This window comes from Lissotriton vulgaris, chromosome 4_1, assembly GCF_964263255.1.
Source record: "Lissotriton vulgaris chromosome 4_1, aLisVul1.2, whole genome shotgun sequence".
NCBI classification, from domain to species: Eukaryota; Metazoa; Chordata; class Amphibia; order Caudata; family Salamandridae; genus Lissotriton; species Lissotriton vulgaris.
In genome coordinates this window covers 2,105,348,890-2,105,362,264 of record NC_141691.1, presented here as the reverse complement: position 1 = coordinate 2,105,362,264, position 13,375 = coordinate 2,105,348,890, and positions in this window count along the sequence as shown.

The following is a 13,375-nucleotide window of genomic DNA, read 5'->3' as shown; positions in this document are numbered from 1 at the left end:
GCCGCCAGTTGCTGGGGCAGTTTCCAGATCTGTTCTCCCTGGTTCCGAGTGTCACAGATTGGTGCGTCCATGATGTGGACACTGGAGACAGCTTACCTGTGAAGCATAAGGCTTACAGAGTGACTGACAGGGTCCGGGCCTGCATCAAGGAGGAGGTCTCCAAGATGCTTGCCCTGGGGGTGGTTGAGTCTTCCAGCAGTCCTTGGTCCAGCCCCGTGGTCTTGGTCCCAAAGGCTGCTGCGCCGGGAGCCACACCCGAACTACGGTTCTGTGTGGACTACAGAGGACTCAATTCAGTCACGAAGACTGACGTGCACCCCATCCCCAGAGCTGATGAGCTCATTGATTGGCTGGGGGCTGCCCGGTTCCTCAGTACGTTTGATTTGACGTCTGGGTACTGGCAGATCGCCTTGACCGATGGGGCAAAGGAGAGGTCGGCATTCTCTACACCAGATGGGCATTTCCAGTTCCGGGTTATGCCATTTGGAATGAAGAATGCCCCTGCCACCTTTCAGAGATTGGTCAACCAGGTGTTGGCTGGGCTGGACGAGTTCAGTGCCGCCTACCTGGATGACATTGCGGTGTTCAGTGGCACCTGGCCAGAACACCTGCGACACCTCTGGGAAGTGTTGATGGCCCTGCGCAGAGCAGGCCTCACAATCAAGGCAAGCAAGTGCCAGATTGGGCAGGGTTCCGTGGTGTACTTGGGACACCAAGTGGGGAGTGGCAAGGTAGCACCCTTGCAACCCAAAATCGAGACCATCCTGGCTTGGGAACCCCCCATGTCAAGGGATATGGCACGATCGTGACCCCCTTGACAGAGCTGACTTCGAAGAAGCAGCCCAGGAATGTGATTTGGACTGACACCTGTCAGAAGGCTTTTGACACCCTGAAGACTGCCATGTGCACGGCGCCCGTGCTCCTGGCTCCCGATTTCTCCAAGGAATTCATAGTGCAAACCGACGCTTCAGAGCATGGTGTAGGGGCTGTTCTTTCACAGATGACTGAGGAGGGCTTTGACCAACCCGTAGCCTTCATAAGTAGGAGGTTACTTCCACGGGAAAGTAGGTGGAGTGCAATAGAGCGTGAAGCATTTGCTGTGGTCTGGGCACTGAAGAAGCTAAGACCCTACTTGTTTGGGTCTCACTTCCGAGTTCAGACGGACCACAGGCCCCTCAGATGGTTGATGCAAATGAGGGGTGAGAACCCGAAACTGTTGAGGTGGTCCATTTCTCTACAGAGTATGGACTTTACGGTGGAACACCGCCCTGGCACCGATCACGCCAACGCTGACGGTCTGTCCAGATTTCTCCGCCTTAGTGATGTGGAACTCCCTGGGGAAGGGTAGTTCCCCCCACATTTCAGCTGGAGGGGACACATGTTAGACCTGGCACCTTGGCGTGAGTTTCCCTTCCACTTTTTGCTGATGTGCCTCCGATGTTTTGCTGGTTTTCCGATACTCAGGGCACTGCGCCACGGCCGACCCGTGCCGCAGTGCAAGTGCTCCCTACTGTAAATTGTACATGCGATTGGTATCCATGATTGGTTCATTGGATTTACTGTTAGTCCCTAGTAAAGTGCACTAGGAGTGCCGGGGCTTGTAGATGCCAATACTGCTAGTGGGCCTGCAGCGCTGGTTGCGCCACCCACCGAAGCAGCCGTAAAGATGTGTCTGGGAACTGCGACCGCAGAACCCGCGTGCGGTCTCGTACTGTCACGCTAGCTGGGCAAGTGCACCCACTTGCCAGCCCCTGAACCTTCCCTTGACTACATATTAGTCACCCCTATGGTAGGCCTACGGGCAGGGTGCGTTGTAGATGTAAGGTAGGACAGGCCCTGATGTGTGTGGCATGTCCTAGTAGTGACTTACAACCAAAATCGTATTTCACTATTGAAGGCTACCTGCTTCCATTAGGCCAGACTGAGCTGCTGGAATTATTACACCCTATAATCCCAGCAGGCTCAAGGAGCATGGTAGCGCGTCGTGTTTAGTATGCCTGAACTCAGGATGATAAAATATTTCTTGTAGTCAAGTTTATTTTAGTATCCTGTGTTTGCAAAAGCTACTTTTAGAAAGTTAGCATTTGCTTGCCTAACCATTTCAGCCCGCCTCTGCTGGTATGTGTATCTGACTGTCTGGGATGTATGAGTGACAGGGCGGGGGGATGACAGGTGGTGAATGCGCAGATTACACCTTAGTGGGAGGTAGGAGTGGCTCTTGACTCTGGATCTTGCTGTGCTCTGCCACCACAATGCTGGCTCCACCCTCCTGGGGAGCGACTGATGACTCAGCCGACACCTGGCCCAGGAAGGGCGAAGCCCCATCAACAAGGTACTCTGGCGGCCCCTGTCCGCACAATGCTAGCTCCACCTCATGTGGGGCGTCTGATGCGCCTGCCCCTCACACTGAAAGCAGAAGCCGGAGTACACCCACCAGGGTACTCAAGGACTGAAAGTGGCTATGCAAAGGCCCCCCTGGCCTGCGAGAACAAAAGAAATGCAGTATAAGAGAAGGAGCCCTGCTCCTTGAAAATTAGATCCTGTTTGGGCCACAGAAGGAACTCTGCCCGACGAGAAGGACCGTGAAGGACAAGGAAGAGTGCTGTCTCTTGCCTGTGTCTGGTGCCTTGCTGCCGAAGGAGAGGAAAAAGGAAAGACTGCGAGAAGACTTTTACTTGACAAGACTTTGTGCCAAACTCTGCTGAAACGATCTCTAAGGGCTTGCTGCTGAACTTGCCCCCTGACCAGCGCCCCATGACCAGTGGGCGCTTCACCCTGAAGAAAGCGACTGTGTGTGCTGCTTATCGCTGCAGTACTGACAGAGGGGTCTGGGAGCGCTGGGCAAGCCTGCCACGCTCCCCGTAATCCAAGGTATCGATATCCTCCCGAACACCGTGACCGGGACCCAAGGCAACGGCGAGAGCAAAGTGAGGTCCAGCCGCCGCCGGCCTGAACACCGTGACCGCATCTGCACCGGGGACCGAGAGCAAAGCGAAGGAGGACCCGTCCGGTCCAAGCTCCTGAGCTGACTGGGCTTCGAGCCGTCAGCCCACCTGCAAAGACGGACAGCCGCCCTGTGAGAACCCCCCTCTGGTCGGTATCCTGCCCGACAGCTCAGCTGTGAGCGCACAGCTGCAACCGGCCCTTGGCTGGGTACGTCCTGCACTTGGGGACCGTACTGCCACTGGCCGCCACCACAACAGCCGCCGCCTCCGGGGTCGGAGCGGACGACGAGGAAAGGACCCTGCCGCCACAGAGCACCGCTGCCCCGGATGACCCGTGACCTGCTCGGCTGAGAGCCGCAACGAACAGCAACCCCGGGAAGGCAACGCGACGTGGGACAGCTCCCCTGGAAGCCGCCCGATCCACAAGAACTTTGTTGAACCGGCCAGAAGGCCCTAAGGAACTCTTATTGCTAGAAAGAACTGTGGCAACTTGAACTAAGTAACTTGGAACCGCTATTTGAAAGTCGATAACTGTATTCATAAGCCTGCTTGAAACTTATATAAAGATATATTTTTACAGAATACAGTTTGGTCTCATTGTGTGGTGGGTTGGTTGTGACGGTGTAATATTGCAAGTGTTTAACCCTATGTGCCCCAAAGATTAGCCTACGACTGCTTAAGCCACACTACCTAGAGGGTAAGCAGAGGTTGTCTGGAAGGTAACCCTCAGCCCTGACGAGGAAGAGAGAGTCCCTGCTTGTCGCTAGTGCTGCACTGCGCCAACTAGAGCCTCCCCCTTCCTACACATATTATTCTCAAATAAATCACATCGTTCTTCTAGGTTGAAAGCTACAATAACAAGTATGTGTTGTGTGCAAAACTGAAGCTGAAGGAAAAATGGCGTTTAAACATTTAATAAGCTCATGCTAACTTAACACAGTGTATAGAAAAGAAGTATCTATATGACACTACACATGAAAGTCATAATGCAACTGAGCTGCATTTGAAAGGTTCCGGTTCCTCAGGGGCTTAGCACAAGGCTACAGGGGAACTTTGGCTGTCTGAGTATCATGATAGAGGCAGGCGCCACCTTGCTTCCGCAGAATTAGCAGTGAACAATAGATATATATATATATATATATATGAGATAGTACCGGTACTCTCCTTGGTGTGGGGAGAAGTGCTGTTACTTGAGGGGATAAAAATAAGAAGTGCCGGTACTCAGTACCGGTGAGTATTGGCCCATTTAAAGCACTGAGAAGAACCATAAAAGAGCTATAAAATATCCATACATATAAGAATAAAAAAGTGTACATGTACATTCAAGAAAAAGAAAAACACAAACAAACCTGCACTTCTCCTAAAAACAATAAAAGTTCTCAAACCTCGACTGGTTTGCAATGCTCAGGTAGGAGACAAAGGGGTAACGTGGTTTTGTTTGTCCTTTAAGGCGGTGGAGGGGAGTTCCCTAATCTGCGGCTGTGATAACGTATCTCTGCAGGCCGAGCTACACTATTTAATGTTCGCGTATGAAAGTGTGTGCTCACATTTGTTGTGTGCTTGTGCATGTCTGTGCGTGTGATGGTGTTTGCGTGTGCTTGTATTTGGGTGTTTTTGAATTAGTGCATGGGATTTAATGTGTGCTTGTGTTTTGGGATGTTTCTGGCTATGTGCGTGTCTATGTGCATTAGTGTGCATATGAGAGTGTGAGCTCACATTGGTGTGTGCTTGTGCATGTCCGTGCGTGTGATGGTGTTTGCGTGTGCTTGTATTTGGGTGTTTTTGTATTAGTGCATGGGATTTTATTTGTGCTTGTGTTTTTGGATGTTTCTGGCTATGTGCGTGTCTATGTGCATCAGTGTGCATATGAAAGTGTGTGCTCACTTTGGTGTGTGCTTGTGCATGTCTGTGCATGTGATGGTGTGTGCACGCTGGATTTATTATTTTCTGGCAGCCGCTGTCCTGCATATTGACTTTAACTGCCTGATGCCTGACCTTAGTATGGCCACCAGTGTACCAGTGTACAGTACAGTCCCCTGCATGACCCCAAGATGGCTTCCATAGTGGTCCCCTACACGTTGTTTAATTTCCCTGGGACAACAATTGAACATTGACCAGACCTTGGACCTATCCCCTAACCTGCCTACACATCAGGACTGGGAATCTGTGGAACTTAGCCCAGACTGTGGTGACCTAGCGATTTTGCTGATGCCCGGTGGAGCTACCATATAGCTAAAGAGGAGATGGGTTGTGGATTCCCCATATCTGCCATCACCTACCCAGCCGGACCTTGGGCAGAATTTCCCCTCATCTCTACGTCCTATCTTCCTCCTACCCCTTTACCCTACCCCCTTACCCTTCCTGGCTCCATTCACCTTGTCCCCTATGTTCTTAAATGCTTTTCTGGATACTTACATAACTTTTAACTGATGTAAATTGCAACATTATTGTCCCTCATGTAAAGCGCTCTGATTCCATCGGGTCTAGCCAGCGCTATATACTAACTCATCAATTAAATTTGTTCCCATTTAGTAAGCTTTCTCTCTTTGTCTACCTCCCTAGCTCCTAGCTCCTATCCACTCTCCCCTGAATCTCTCACCTTGCCTGCTACTCTGCCTAGCTCCCTGTCCTTTGTGCCCTTTGACTAAGCACTCCTTCTCCCCTTGTTGGGGAAAGATCCAATATTTCTACTCTGGAGTCTCAGCGTATCCGCTGAGAGAGTCCACTGCGCCAAGGGAGCCACTCACAGTTGAGATATGGTATGGCACCCCTTGCCAAAGCACCCTCTCTCCCCTTTTTGGGGAAGGATCCAGTATGTAGGCCTTGGAGTCTGAGAGACCTCTCTGAGAGAGTCCACTGCGTAAAGGGAGACTCCCGCAACAGAGATAGAGAATTGATACCACTTCCCCTAGGATCACAGCTTACTGGACTTTGAACGTTGCTTTGACTCGTCTACCGGTTTGTGTCCCCGTCGCCCTTCCCCTCCCCTTTCCATGCTGTGTCCTTCACCCTCCCCTCCTCTTTCTCCCCTTCATTTTGCTTTGCTTTAATAACTGTGTAACCTTTGTACCGATGTAACCTGTAACTATGATCTGATACTCATGTAAAGCGCTCTGATACCTCCAGGTCTAGCCAGCACTATATAAAACCTTTTAAATAAATTAAATAAAAATGAATAAAATTGAGGAACAACCATAAAAGGTTTTTATTGTTCTGCTTTTTAAAGAGTTGGGGTTTAATCAGGTTCGCCCAGCAAGGAAATAATTGAAAACGAGCTAGTTGAAGGCTTTTGATGGCCAGCCCTTTAGAGGTAGCTCTTGGCACTTTACCTGGCCTGCGGCACTCACCCACGGGGTTATTTATATATTATTCCTTGCAATGACTGTTTATATTGCATTCATGTTGAATATTTCCACTTGTTCTATTGAATGTGTATTTTATATTTATATATCTTATTTTTGCCTCACATTTGTTGATATCTGTGTATCAAGCTCATATCAAATTTTGGTGATATGTGTGACACGACCTGGACAAGTTAATGTATAAGAATGTACATTTCAATAAATTAATGGTTACAGAACCAAATACTTTTAAAAATACTTCCTGATGGGCTTCAAATCAGTATGCAATGTATTATACTCTAAAGCGAAATGCTGTTCACAGCCTCTGGTGATAGTCATTCGAGACTGACAAGTGTGGTTCACAATGGGGAGAAGGTTTCAACAAGAGAGAACTTCTAACTGTTTGTTTCCTTCATTCTGCCTCCCCTCTGAGTGAATCCTTCCATAATTTAAAATTAATTCTGGTCCAAATTATGTCTTTTTAACAATCGACTCAGGGATGTCAAAAAGCTCTCCCCTCCCCAATGATCTAAAGCACTCCTTAACAAATGTTATCCATCCAACAGCTGTACAGGTATCCATGGTCAAAGAGGCTCGAAGCATCGCCCTGTTTAGATGACTTTCTGGGCGTGTGCAGAGGGTCAACCCTTTCAGCAAGGGACGTACGGTGATGACAGACGGAGAAGTGTCGCCCAATGGTTAGAGCAGCAGACCCTGATGCAGAGGTATGGCCCGGGACCAGGGTTCAATTCCCGCCTTGGCGGGTCTTGGGCTCTATTTCCTCGGACCTGATAACTCTCACCTCGGTGCCTATTCTAATCATGGGTATACTCTGCACCTCTGGGTAATAGCTTGCTTAATCGCCCCAACAGCGCTGGGATGCCTGGCTTCACCTTGGGGGTGCCCAGGAGTGGACATTTCACAGGGAAAAGCCAGGACGGGTTCCACAGCAGTATGCGTACAGTGCCAAGACACCTCAGGGTATAAGTGCGCTATAAAAGAACAAATTCATTGATGACATCAGACACCCTATTTCTTGTTGGGCCACGTAAACGGGTGTGCTCCGCGGGACACCCAGGAGCCTCCTGCAGAAAAGGTTTCTGGCCACCTGTAGAGCGATAATGTCTCTATAACCCTTCATGGCACAACGAAACACACCTGGTGTTGCACAGCTTAACGATTGTGCCAACCGGGGACACCCCCAAAGGCTTTGCAAAGCTAAACACTGCCCTGGTTGTTCGGCAGAAAATGTTCCTCTTACACTAGGAAGGTTCCACGAGGAGCCGTTATCAAAGACCCCCTAAATAGAGGAAAAGAGCTAACCTTCAAGTGCCTGAGGTCATTGGAACAAACTCTCCTGCTGTTTGTATATTTCTCGCCGGAAGAAGATTTGTTGTTTTACTTATGTTCCCAAAAGAATCCCTAATCATGATACCAGATGTAGATTCACTACGTAAGGTGCCAAAATCACAATGAAAAGGGAGAAGTTAGAAATCCTAAATCATTATTAGGTAGCGCAGCCATCCACTTTAGCCTTCTTCTGCAAATTAATGATTGCTTCCGAACCCTTAACGTCAGGGCGATTTACAAGAAAGTGGCACAAGTGTAAAGATACGTCACTTTCCCTGAGCCACCGTGACAAACCCTTGCGCCACTACAGATGTGCCGTATTTACAATACGGCGCACCATGGCGCAAGGATTGACAGATGCTTCAGAAGTTCTGACGCATCTGTTGATGCAAAAGTCACGCATTGCTGGAGTTGTGTCGCTAGCACGACGCAACTCCTGCAATGCAGGGGGAGGCCTATCCTCATTGTGCTGCGTCACTGCTTCAAGCAGGCGTAAGAATTTAAAGCAGTAGCGTCCTTGAAGTGGAGCAGTGAAATCTTGTAGATTCGCCACTTCTAAGAAGCTTTTTTTGTGTTGGAATACCCACCCTGCATACACTATACCTGATGCAGGTATAACGTGACGCAGGGCTTTAAAACGCAACACACCTACCTCAGTACGTCCCGTTGTAAATAGGCTGCATTTTTATGCTGCCGCTGCATCACAAAGAGTGATTCAACGGCGGCGCAAAAGTGTCGCAAGAGGCTTGTAAATGTGACCCAGGGTTCATAAAATACCGTCAGTGATGGTAAAGAGAGAAACGAATTGGATAATGATCGATAATGTCTATTGATTACACTTTGATACTTTCAACTAAAGAGAACAGTGCCCCTGACAGAAGAATGTACTCAATAGTAGTGTCGCAATTTCTCCCTACGAATGTCGCTGGTAGGATGGCAAGTTCATCCTTGCTACGGAGGTTGAAAGAGCTAACTAGATATAACCTGCAAAACAAGTCAAAGTCACCAGTTCGTGTATGCTCGAGGTGACCCAAGGTTCGTAGTTCCTCTGTAGTCAGTAGTACATTGCAACTGACTACAGAGGACAGTTGTAATTACACAAAAGAATCCCTAAAAGAGGTATCCCCGGATTTGTGTCTAAGTCCAGCGATTTTCACGCTAGTCAGATGGATCGGGGCCTCTCAGACCTGCTGGTCGTCTTGAGATGGATGGTGGGCCTCTCAGACCTGCTGGTCCTCTTGAGATGGATGGTGGGCCTCTCAGAGCTGCTGGTCCTCTTGAGATGGATGGGGGGCCTCTCAGAGCTGCTGGTCCTCTTGAGATGGATGGGGGGCCTCTCAGAGCTGCTGGTCCTCTTGAGATGGATGGGGGGCCTCTTAGAGCTGCTGGTCCTCTTGAGATGGATGGTGGGCCTCTCAGAGCTGCTGGTCCTCTTGAGATGGATGATGGGCCCCTCAGAGCTGCTGGTCCTCTTGAGATGGATGGGGGGCCTCTCAGAGCTGCTGGTCCTCTTGAGATGGATGGTGGGCTCCTCAGAGCTGCTGGTCCTCTTGCGATGGATGGTGGGCCTCTCAGAGCTGCTGGTCCTCTTGAGATGGATGGGGGGCCTCTTAGAGCTGCTGGTCCTCTTGAGATGGATGGTGGGCTCCTCAGAGCTGCTGGTCCTCTTGCGATGGATGGTGGGCCTCTCAGAGCTGCTGGTCCTCTTGAGATGGATGGTGGGCCTCTCAGAGCTGCTGGTCCTCTTGAGATGGATGGGGGGCCTCTCAGAGCTGCTGGTCCTCTTGAGATGGATGGGGGCCTCTCAGAGCTGCTGTTCCTCTTGAGATGGATGGGGGGCCTCTCAGAGCTGCTGGTCCTCTTGAGATGGATGAGGGCCTCTTAGAGCTGCTGGTCCTCTTGAGATGGATGGTGGGCTCCTCAGAGCTGCTGGTCCTCTTGTGATGGATGGTGGGCCTCTCAGAGCTGCTGGTCCTCTTGAGATGGATGGTGGGCCTCTCAGAGCTGCTGGTCCTCTTGAGATGGATGGTGGGCCTCTCAGAGCTGCTGGTCCTCTTGAGATGGATGGTGGGCCTCTCAGAGCTGCTGGTCCTCTTGAGATGGATGGGGGGCCTCTCAGAGCTGCTGGTCCTCTTGAGATGGATGGGGGGCCTCTCAGAGCTGCTGGTCCTCTTGAGATGGATGGGGGGCCTCTCAGAGCTGCTGGGCCTCTTGCGATGGATGGTGGGCCTCTCAGAGCTGCTGGTCCTCTTGAGATGGATGGGGGCCTCTTAGAGCTGCTGGTCCTCTTGAGATGGATGGTGGGCTCCTCAGAGCTGCTGGTCCTCTTGCGATGGATGGTGGGCCTCTCAGAGCTGCTGGTCCTCTTGAGATGGATGGTGGGCCTCTCAGAGCTGCTGGTCCTCTTGAGATGGATGGTGGGCCTCTCAGAGCTGCTGGTCCTCTTGAGATGGATGGTGGGCCTCTCAGAGCTGCTGGGCCTCTTGCGATGGATGGGGGGCCTCTTAGAGCTGCTGGTCCTCTTGAGATGGATGGTGGGCCTCTCAGAGCTGCTGGTCCTCTTGAGATGGATGATGGGCCCCTCAGAGCTGCTGGTCCTCTTGAGATGGATGGGGGGCCTTTCAGAGCTGCTGGTCCTCTTGAGATGGATGGGGGGCCTCTCAGAGCTGCTGGTCCTCTTGAGATGGATGGGGGGCCTCTTAGAGCTGCTGGTCCTCTTGAGATGGATGGGGGGCCTCTCAGAGCTGCTGGGCCTCTTGAGATGGATGGTGGGCCTCTCAGAGCTGCTTGTCCTCTTGAGATGGATGGGGGGCCTCTCAGAGCTGCTGGTCCTCTTGAGATGTATGATGGGCCCCTCAGAGCTGCTGGTCCTCTTGAGATGGATGGTGGGCCTCTCAGAGCTGCTGGTCCTCTTGAGATGGATGATGGGCCCCTCAGAGCTGCTGGTCCTCTTGAGATGGATGGTGGGCCTCTCAGAGCTGCTGGTCCTCTTGAGATGGATGGGGGGCCTCTCAGAGCTGCTGGTCCTCTTGAGATGGATGGGGGGCGTCTCAGAGCTGCTGGTCCTCTTGAGATGGATGGTGGGCCTCTCAGAGCTGCTGGTCCTCTTGAGATGGATGGGGGGCCTCTTAGAGCTGCTGGTCCTCTTGAGATGGATGGTGGGCCTCTCAGAGCTGCTGGTCCTCTTGAGATGGATGGGGGGCCTCTCAGAGCTGCTGGTCCTCTTGAGATGGATGGGGGGCCTCTCAGAGCTGCTGGTCCTCTTGAGATGGATGGTGGGCCTCTCAGAGCTGCTGATCCTATTGAGATGGATGGTCGGCCTCTCAGAGCTGCTGGTCCTCTTCAGATGGATGGTGGTGGACCTCTCAGAGCTGCTGAGCCTCTTGAGATGGATGGTGGGCCTCTCAGAGTTGTTTGCTCTTGAGATGGATGGTGGGCCTCTCAGAGCTGCTGGTCCTCTTGAGATGGATGGGGGGCCTCTTAGAGCTGCTGGTCCTCTTGAGATGGATGGTGGGCCTCTCAGAGCTGCTGGGCCTCTTGCGATGGATGGTGGGCCTCTCAGAGCTGCTGATCCTCTTGAGATGGATGGGGGGCCTCTTAGAGCTGCTTGTCCTCTTGAGATGGATGGTGGGCTCCTCAGAGCTGCTGGTCCTCTTGCGATGGATGGTGGGCCTCTCAGAGCTGCTGGTCCTCTTGAGATGGATGGGGGGCCTCTTAGAGCTGCTGGTCCTCTTGAGATGGATGGTGGGCTCCTCAGAGCTGCTGGTCCTCTTGCGATGGATGGTGGGCCTCTCAGAGCTGCTGGTCCTCTTGAGATGGATGGGGGGCCTCTCAGAGCTGCTGGTCCTCTTGAGATGGATGGTGGGCCTCTCAGAGCTGCTGGTCCTCTTGAGATGGATGGGGGGCCTCTCAGAGCTGCTGGTCCTCTTGCCAAGGGTGGATGAGGGAGCAACGGTGGGGCTGAGCCAGTAAGCTTTGTTCATGTCACCCAATGGATCGCATGTGGGGCTAGAGGGAAGCCCCAAAACCCCCTCGACTTGCGCTGGTGTTGCTTTGCGAGGCATGGAAGGGCCCTGGCTGCCAACGGAAGGCATGAAGCATCGATAAAGAAGCCCAGAGGGGACAGACCAATACTGGTGATCTACAGGGGGCAAAGTGCTGAAGCTGAAAATATGCCCTATACCCTAAAGTTTCTTTCACTGCAAGCTCCTTCAAAGGTCTTCAGGTCTGAGCCCGCCTAACTTAGTCTTCTGACCATAATTTTCCAGTAAGAAACTGAAAATGGACCCCTACGTAGGTGCTGAGCCAGTGGTAAGTCTTGTTTTGAGCTGTGAATAACTTTCTTCTGTGCCTGGGCGGGGCTCAGGGACATTATTCAAAACCAATACAAAGGGCGACCCTCAGGCGATAAATCCAGAGGGTCCCTGGCATGTAATGCATCTCCCTTGAGCCCAGAGTTACTACTGACTGTTTCCAAGTTACTCTGAGGAGGGCAGGTGGGTGGGTTTAATGCACCTGGAGGCCGCTAAGCATAGAATGAGAGCTGTGCTCCCTACGGCCGAACCCTTCCCTTGCTGCTCCTCAGAGAACTGTCTTGGGACGTTTACAGAGTCTCTATTTAAATGTGGTGGTGGGGGGGCTGCTGCTGTTGTTATACTATGAGAGTCTACAGCTGAACCCTGCCTGATCAGAGGAGGTTTCACTGGGGTGGGTTGAAGGGTCAATTGGATCAGGTATCCTGGGCCAAGTTCTCTCCCTGTTCCCTTACCAATCGGGCCAAAGTAAATTCCATTTGTCTCAGCCTCTCGTTACCTGCCGTGAAGTGGGATTTCATGGCATTTTCTGGCCTTGCTAACATCTGCTCCATAAAAGTCAACAACAAAAACAATTGTGTTTAAGAACATCATTTAACTTTGGACTTTTTTTGTGCTTGGGTTCCAATTGTGATGCAGTTTGTGTTTGCTTCTTTGAAGGGCTATTTTGGGGATGTATTGGTAACTGACCCTTCCTTTCCTAGGAGCACCACCAATACTGTCTTATCTACTCTCCCCTATATTCATTGCAGAGCGCCTTTAGATGGTGTTATAGCTGGTTGCCAACAGTATGGGTAAAGGTTTAGGTGATTTTGCTTATTTTTGTACTGGCTGGGACATCAAATATCAATGGTGCTGGGAGAAATCCGATCAGCTGGCAAACCTAATCCGGAGACTGAAAGTTTGTTGCAGTTTCAGCACATTATTTATTTTCCCCACCCCCATCCCTGATAGATGCCATACTAGCACTCGTTTAACTTATATCTGATACCCTACACCAGCCGTCAATAAAATGATGAGTTACTCCGGGTGTCTGGGTATATACATCCTGCATTCAGACAACTCACTCCTCATTCTCATCACTCACCCTTCACTTTCACTCTCACCTTTCACTCACAGCGATCACACTACTCACCATGCACTCACGCCATTCAATGTCCCCTACCCTAAACTCACATGAGCACACCACACACCCTGCACGCACATGACACTCCACTCATGTGTCACTTTCACCTCTCACCCTACACTCACAGCAATCACAATGAGCTCACGCTGTTTCCCTACACTCAAAAATACATCCTCCTCTTACCCTGCGCTCACTCGAGCACACCACTCACACTGAACTCATGTCCCTCACCATGAACTCACGCCGTTCTGCCTCCACTTACCCTGTGGCCACATCAGCACAGCGATCACCATGAACTCA